This window comes from Erithacus rubecula (assembly GCF_903797595.1).
Source record: "Erithacus rubecula genome assembly, chromosome: 14".
Lineage (NCBI taxonomy): Eukaryota > Metazoa > Chordata > Aves > Passeriformes > Muscicapidae > Erithacus > Erithacus rubecula.
In genome coordinates, this window is record NC_136666.1 from 4381735 (window position 1) to 4390123 (window position 8389).

Genomic DNA, 8389 nt, shown 5'->3' on the forward strand with positions numbered 1-8389 from the left:
TCTGACACCCTCTATCTCCAGGTTAACTGCTCTTCTGCATAAGTATGGTAAGTTCTGAGAGGAAAAACAGGAGGCAGCTTCTGCTTCTAGAGGCGGAAGGGATAGTAGAACATCCATCAGGGCAGACTATCCCCATCCTGCAGGGCCAGGGGTTAATGGAGGAGCTGGGAATCACCCTGGGACACACCAGGACTTGAAATGAGAAATCCTGGTATTGTCAAGGCACGTTGACAGCAGAATGATTGCCGTGTCAGCAGAAAGACATCTCACATGGGAGGGAGCAGCTAATAGCTGTGCTGTGATGAATCTGGGTTTTGACAAGAGGCTGAGGCACCAAACACACTCAGAAAAGCCAAGGGGAGACAGATAGGGTCTGACTGGTTGTAACTGGTGTGAGCAGGGAGAGAACATCAAGAGGGAGGATGCACTGTGCTGACCACCATGGTCAGGGCATTGCCCAAGCACTCCATTTGCCCTCCCTCTCCTCTCACCTGCAGGATTTTGGGGTAAGGACCCTTCTGTTTGCTCCAGTTACACAAGGCTGCAAGAGCAGCAGGGGCTGAGCCAGGACTGGAGCTCCTAAGAGAAACTACACACAAATAATTATTAGTGATAATTAGCAAAAACACATTGATGACATCTCCTTCCTATCAGCTTAGCTCAGTTTGGCAAAGGCTGTGGTCTCTCCGAGACAATCCCCATGTTGTATAAACACCTTCTGTGCCCTCCCCTGCTCCTCCTCCATGGCCAAGAGCCAAATTTGGCAAAGAGAATGCTGCCACAAGCATTGGTGACAGCACAGAGGGGCCTGGCCAGTGGCCAGGGGTTTTACAGGTTCCTTCTTTACCTGACACAACAGGCACCTCTGAAAGATATGACAAGAAAATCGTGACTGGCCACCAGCATTTAGAACTGTCACCAAGCCAACATTAGCTTTCTGCTGCCTAACACTAGGTGGGAGCTGGTTTTAAAACATATTTTCTTTGTTTAATTTCCTGAACCATCAAAATGGGATTTTGGGTGGGAAGTGGGATCATCCCAGCTCACCCACAGACATCTCAGTGGGAGTGTGAGAGCAAGACAGGGTGCCAAGTTTGGCGCCAGAATGGTGCCAGACATCACAAAATAAACTATTGAAAAAAGATTATATTTTAGCCAGGCTTTTAAAAGAACCAAAAACCCCCAAATTACCAGAACTGTTGTTCAGTATTCTCTGTTTTCCTGGCAGGGCTGGGGGAGGTGAGGGGAAGCCTCTGGCTGTACAGATAGGGTGGGGGCTGTGGTTCCAACTCTCCTGGAAAATTTTAATCGGTCAAAAAGTGAAGAATATTTTTAGCATGCCGTCAACGTGCATGTGAGGACGTGTGTGCTGTGAGAGCATGTGGTGCAGAGGCCACATCCCTGTGATTTATCAGCTATCTTCACCCTTGCAAGCAGACCTGGAGAGACCCACTCTGACCCCTCCAGCATTGCAGGGAACCTGTCATTTTCAAGAGGATGTTCAGTTCACAGTGACGGGGAGGTTGGTCTGAAAATGCTGCAGGGAGATGTGTTGGGCACATGTCTAGAGCTGGGACAGGCTGCCCTGTTGGCTTCTGCATTGATAAGAGATGGTAAAATGCTGCTGCAGCAAAATGAAATGGAGTCACGAGTGACACCAGGGAGGGTGGGACGGTGAGTCATGAACTGAGGAAGTTTCTTTGCAAGGGGACCCGTGAGTCCTCCTGCTCTGTGCCTCAGCGGCCGCGTTTGGGGTCTTGCAAAACTTGGGGTGCAGGATGTAGAGGCAGTCCCACCAAGGTGGGTGTCAGGAGCTCTGGTTGCAGAGACACAGCTTCCCCAAAGCCACTCAGGGATGAGACAGGACTGGGGTGGGTGAGGAGTCCCTCCTGCCCTCCCAAACGTGGACAAACCAGTCTCTCCAGCCACAGACACCACATTAAAGAGCTGTGGTCGCCCTCGTGTCTACCTGCCATCCTTTCCCTGCTCCAGGCAGGAGCTCTGTCTCCTGCATCCAACCCGAGGTACCTCGTGACCAGGGTCAGCCACTCCACCTGCTCTTGCCTTGGTTTTCCTCCACTTCTAATGGCAATAATCCATCTCTGGGATGCTCTGAAGCCAAGTTCATTAGTGCCTGGCTTCATTAATTGCTTTGAGCAGGGCTGGACAGACAGAGACTCATTATGGCAATTGCTCTGTTATCTGCTCAGCGTTGGGGAGGGAGGAGGTGAACATGTCTGTGAGACTGGAAGCCAGTGCTGGGCTCAGTGAGGCCACAGGGCTCCTGAGCTGCAGGACAAATCCTCAACCCCTTCATATCCATGGCAAATTAATGGGGATGTTCTTAATTTCATCTGTTTGGCTGAAACAAAGAGGCCCAGAGAAAGTGCTGGATCTGAACAGATGTGCAAAGGTAGTGTTCAGTTCAGGCTCTTGATGCCACATGGCACCTTCTCAAACTGCAGCATGGCTGTGGGACTAAATCAGTTCTCAGGTGGACTGCAGTTCTCCAAACTACCTGTGCTAGACAAGAAGTGTGGGGGTGGCCAAATCCTTGGGTGTTGCATGAGGAATTAGCAGCAGCAAAGGCTGCAGGACATGGGAGAATACACATCTGGAGCTGGCATGGAAGAAGGTCTCTCTTCACCTATCCACCAGCTTTCTGGGTTTAAATCTTGTGTTTTATGGACAAGCCATGTGAAAGGATGGTGCTTTCAACCACATTCCCTGCTGCAGTGGGGTACTCGGGGTTATCGCACCTGATCTGAGGTTTAGCCAGTAACTCCTGACCTGCCAAAATCCTGGTTTTACCTGTTTTCCTCTTGGCTGATACCTGTCCAGTCTTCTGCCCAAATCAAACCTAGGCTTTCCAGCTACTCATGCTCCCTGTTTTAGTTGCATGTCTGGAAGAGAAGACCCAGTTATCTGCCAAAGCCATCAGCCTGTAAGCGCTCGCAGGAACTCGTGTGCTCTCCCTGCTGATCTTGCTGGTTTTGTAAGGAAAAGCACTCCTGGCTGCAGAGGACGTCTGGTGCTCACAGGAGGGACAAAGCAGATCCAAAACTGTAGGTAAGGAGATCACATGCTGGGGGAAAATGGGGGAGGTGAGTGGTTTAAATGATCTTAAAACCAGCAGTGAGTGGAAGGAATGTGACCAAGCCCTGTGGCCACAATGGCAGGTGGGCAACCAGCCATGTTGCTCTCTTTTTCCTGTTTTAACTCAGAATGAGCAGTAAGCCCTGATGAAAGACAGTGAGTGCAGGCTGGAAGAGGTGGCTGATGGTGCCAGAACATCACTGTTGGTGCCCAGGTTATGGCCACGGTCCATGCACAGGCAGCAAAGGTGGGAAGGAGTGAAGCAGCTGGTGGATGAGGGCTCAGGTTGACACTCCTGCTCCATTGCTGCATGGGGTGAGTGGGAGCAGTGTGGGGCTGGAATAGGATGGTCCATGCTGCTCTTAATGCCCAGGTGTTTTGAAGCCAAGGCTGTGCCCTACATCCTGCAGGCAAAACCCAATCCATGTGTAAATGGCTTGGAGCAGCTTCCCACATCCCTCATCTCATCATCCTGTGCCTGGGGCAGTCACCTCTGGGCTTTCCCAACAGCTCTGCACTGTTCCTGGCCTTCACTGACATCTCCACCAATGACAAAATATGCCAAAAATAACCCCTGCTCTCTGGCAGGAAGGTGGGATATAAACACACTGACTGTTTGTTAGTGTTAGTGCTTGCCAGGCTTTCAAACTGGGCTGAGTTTGGGGGGGATCACTTCCTGCTCCACAGTCCTGACCTCCCACTGCCTCCCTACTCTGTCTAAGCATGGGAGCTCCTCATGACACCTCTGCTCTGTGCATGACACTTTGAGAAGGTGAAGCTGCAGCCCCAGGGGTGCTGGAAGGATTTTTTCTGGGTGAGTTTAAGATAAGGCAGCATCTCTGGGTGCATTGCAGCCACAGGCTTTTCTGTATGCAATGCAGCATTGAGGTCCTCCTGGAGCTGCTGGGATATATAAAAATGTTTTATATATATGATAACATCCTCAGAACCTGATTTTGTTTGCTGTGGCAAGAAACAAACCCTCAGAGAAGTGTAATCTGGCACCTGTAGCACTGATGACCCCGGGTAATATGATCCTGCTTCCCGCACTCTTGCTCTCAGGTTTATCCTTGGCCATCCTGATTCTGATCCCTACCTGCTGCCCTGCCTGGTTCTTGAGCACAAAGGGACCCATGGCTTTTGGGGACTCATGGTTTACAGCAAGCAGCCATGGATTTTGTCTGAAATTATGTTCTCTGTGATTTGGATAAGCATGTAAGGAACACAGAGCGGCAGCAGAAGGGGTTAATTCAATAGTTAATTAAAATCAGTATTCTGAATTATGCTCCTGTCCCAGTGGTGCCGACTTCCTTTTCCCCCTGATTGGAGGGTGCAGCCTCAGTGGCTCATTCTGAGCCTCCACTTCTGTGGTGAACATGGATTTTGGCAGACATGCTGCAGGGTTGGGCTGGTTTGGTTTTTTTTTTATTGAGAAGAGATGAAGCAAAAATTCAACAACTTGACCATGGTTGTGGTCTATGCACCCAACCCTCTGGTGAGCTGATGAGATCAGCTCCCCAAAATTTGGTGTAAAAATGTGTATCAGTGGTTATTTCTCATCTCTGGTTTTCCCTGAAGATGCTGATGGCCAAGTTCCTGCTTCTGGTGCTTGGGTCCCTGCAGGAGGAGGCTGGAAAAATCCTATGTCTTGGATTTGGACTTCAGGGTGATGCTTTCCCTGAAGATGTTTTGTGCAGTGTCTGTGGAAACGAGCTGAGTCTTGGTTTGAGCAGGGAGGGAGTGAGATTTACATCTGTGCCCTGGTTTTGGTGATGACTCATGAGGTAGTACTGGATCAAGTGAATTCTGCAAAGATTTACAGCAAGTAAACCCTTTCACATGCAGGGCTCATTGCATTGTCCTGCTGTGTGCCAGCCAGGCTCTGGAGGTACTGCCCATGGCTGAGCAGCCAGGGTGGAACACTCCCCTGTGATGGAGTTTTCCTCCTGACATGGATTCATTCCTCTTCAGCCCTGCAGTGAGGTTGTACTGTACACTCTGCATCCCTCTCCCAGCACTGTGGTGACCTTGGGGCCAAGAGCTTGGTGACCAGCTGCCCAGCTCCCAGCAGTGCCAGTGTCCCACCTTAGCACATCCACGGATGGAACGAGCTGTAGGATGCAGAAGATGGTCTGTCTGAGAACATGTGGGAAATACTTCCTTTCTAAAATTTCAGAATGTAATGAATGTCAGTAATAACCATTACGAGCCTGAGTGGGGCGAGCAGCCACAGCCTTTGCAACAACGCCTGACTCGGCAGCCCCATGTGGTACCGGCTCCTTGCTGCCTCCAGCATCCCAGCCCCATCCCTCCCTGCCCTCAGCCTTTCCTCCAGCCCTCTCATCGTTCCCCGCAGCCCGAGCCCGCAGCAGCAGCAGCCCAGCCGAGCCCAGCGCTGTCCTTCCTGCCGCCCTTCCTCCTCCCCGCGGCGTGGTGCCATCCCCACCTAGTGCCGGCCGGGCGCACCGGCCGCCGCAGCCGCGGGGCTCCCCGGCTCCCCGGCTCCGGCCACCCTGGCGTCTCCCGCAGGCCCCGCCTGCTCCTGCCCACACGCTCTTGCGGGGGATTTTCGTGCCCCGGCCCCGAGGGATGCTGCGGGGTAAAGGAAATGAACTGATGCAGCCTTTGCGCTGCTCCAGAGAACGGGGACAGGCAGAGGCCGCAAAGGATCCCACATCTGCTGGGGCTGTTGGCCCCTTCATGCCCCCATCCTGTGGCCTGGGAAAAAGGATTCCCCCGTTTCTAGGAGGGGGAACCCAGCTGAGGATGAGGGAAAGGGCCACATCCATCCCCAGTCACCGAGCTTGTCCCATCACCAGGGCTGGACCCCTCTGGGTATCACTTTGGGGATGCTTCTGCCATCATAGGTTTGGAGTTCTTAGTGGCGTTTCCCAAGGACACATCACCACAGACCCCACAGATTTCAATGCTTGGGGAGCATCCCCTCCCTCTCCCCACTCTAGACCCTGTAAGCCCAAATTGTAGATGTGTAGGGCAAAGTAAGAAACCAGGAAATGCCCTGAGCAGTGCCCCCCTGTGCCAGGTCTGTTCTTGTCCCCCTCCAGCCCATCAGACATTCCCAGAGTCACAATGTCTTTAGATTTTCCTTCCCCTCTTTCTCCCTGTTGCACCTCAGATCCATATACAGCTTCTTTCCAGCCCTATCCTTGTGCCAAAGGCTGTTCTCTCTGCCCAGGTGCTATCCATGCCATCCAGGGCATCCAGAAGTATCTTCTTCTCACCTGGAACAAGGAGGTGAGCAGTCATCCTCTGCCTAAACACACCAGCTTCCCTGGGCTTGCAACATCCTTCATCCAGTACAGTTTTGGTTTGATGCACCCTCTACATGTTGCTGCACACAGTCCCTGTAAGGATGTGGCTCTTTGCATTGACATTTTCTGAAATTTTGCCCTTTTTTTTTTTTTTTTGTGCTTTACTATCTTTTGTCTGACTCCATCCTCCCTGGGCATTGCATGGGCACTTTCCTCAGCTCCCTTGGGTGCTGTGGCCTTGCTGTCCCAGCCCCACAGGAGATACCAAGGTCCCCTGGAGTTTGCCCATGGCTCAGGGATATTCAGAGGGAGGATGCTGTGCAGGGGGAATGCTCCTGCTTGCCCATGGCATCCTATGGAAACCTGGGAACATGCTCAGAAATTTCTGAAGACCACAGGAAAGCACAGGAAAGATGAACTGCAGGGTGGGAGAGGAGGCAGGAAGAAAGGAAGATTAAGGGGCTTTGTGGCCTCCTTCATATTTCCTGATGAAACAAGGAAAAAGCCCAACACTGCCCCTATTTTTTCTTGGAAAACCCCTTGCAGCTCAGCCCTGAAAGCAGGATTCAGCAGCTTGGCACAACTCAAACGTTTCCTCTGCTGCTTTAAAGAAAATGTTAGAACAGAGCAGGCTTAAAGCCTACTGAAGAGCCCATTTATCTGGGAACTGAAAGAAAATATTGGGATAATATTTGGAAAAGCCTGTGAATGGGCATGGCTCAGCATGTGCTGGGCAGCAGCAACCTGCAAGCTGCGGGGGGAGAAGCCACCCTCTGCGTGTGGTTAATTTTCCCCTTTTCCCTCATTTCCTTCCCATTTCCTTCCCAGCTCTGAAAGGTTTTGCCATGCCTAGGTGGGTCCTTGAGATGTGTTTTCCCCAGGAGAGGGGTAGTGCTGGAAGAAAAAAGGATTTTTCATGAGCAGGGTGGGCACAAACCCTGTCCAGTCAGAGTATCTGGGGGGGGGGGGCTGATGGGGACAAGGTGTTTCTTTCCCCAGTTAACAACTGAGGCTGATCTGCAGGATGGACTTAATCAGATATCACTAAAAACAGGGTTGATTCTTGACTAATTGGTCAGTAATAACCATTTAATTGGCAAAGCTGCAGTGAAGCTCCAACCCTCCCTTCCCTGAGCCATTAGCAGCATCTATTTTAACATTTGGAGTCTGGCTGGGATGTAATAAATGGGTTTTTGTTGGTTGGTTTTTTTTGCATTTAAAAACATTAACGTGTGTTCAGAATCCAGTTGGACATCTCATTTGGCTTTGAAGCATAATTATGCTTGATGAGGACTAATAAGCAGCTTTCAAATCAAGGCCAGGTTAGCATCTCTCCTGCTGTCTCCTGCAGGGAAGCCGATATTCCACAACAGCAGATTTTTATGGGACTAATCCAGATATGTCCAGGGCTCCATAGAACACTGCTTTGTCATTGACTGGCTTTTTTTTTTTTTTTTTTTTTTTTTTTTTTTTTTGTATTTTTCCACCTAGGATGAGTTTTTATTGTTGTGGAGTTTTGCTCTGTGTGGGATTTCCACCCACCGTGGGTCTCAGGGTGCTTTTGCAGGATGCAAAGGGTGATTTGCTGAAAACAGCCTTTTTTTAGCCCCCAGCCTCATTAGGAAAGAAAATAGACTTTGGAGGGGATTTTTTTCAATGTGACTGAGGGAAAGTCTGAATTCTCAGCCCCAAACTGATCCCAAGCCTTGAAACCCTGCTGTTGGCTTGAAGCCTGGCTGCAGGCTGAAGCAGATGTTGCCAGCCCCTGGCACAGATCAGAGCTGATGGCTGATGGCTGATGGTTGAATTAGTGTTGAGTCGACCCTGCTCCAGCACCAGTGCCTGCCCTAAGGTGGAGCTGCTTCTCTTTCAGCATCGTGGCTGCCCAGAGAACACTGGATGCAGTCTGGTCAGCCAAATACTGCCTGCCTGCAGCTTCTGAGCAGGGATCAGACAAAAGCAAACCCATCCAAACTGTGGGTTTATGTTTGCATTCCACGCTCCTCCATTGAAATTCCATT

At 50.8% G+C, this 8389-nt stretch overlaps 1 long non-coding RNA gene across 1 annotated transcript; it reads left to right on the top strand.

Moving 5' to 3' along the window:
- The first annotated feature begins 2465 nt into the window (after positions 1-2465).
- LOC306807988 lies at positions 2466-8389 on the top strand. The gene is made up of 3 exons (XR_013775872.1): positions 2466-3069; positions 4675-4880; positions 8242-8389. It is a non-coding gene; the product is annotated as an uncharacterized lncRNA (long non-coding RNA).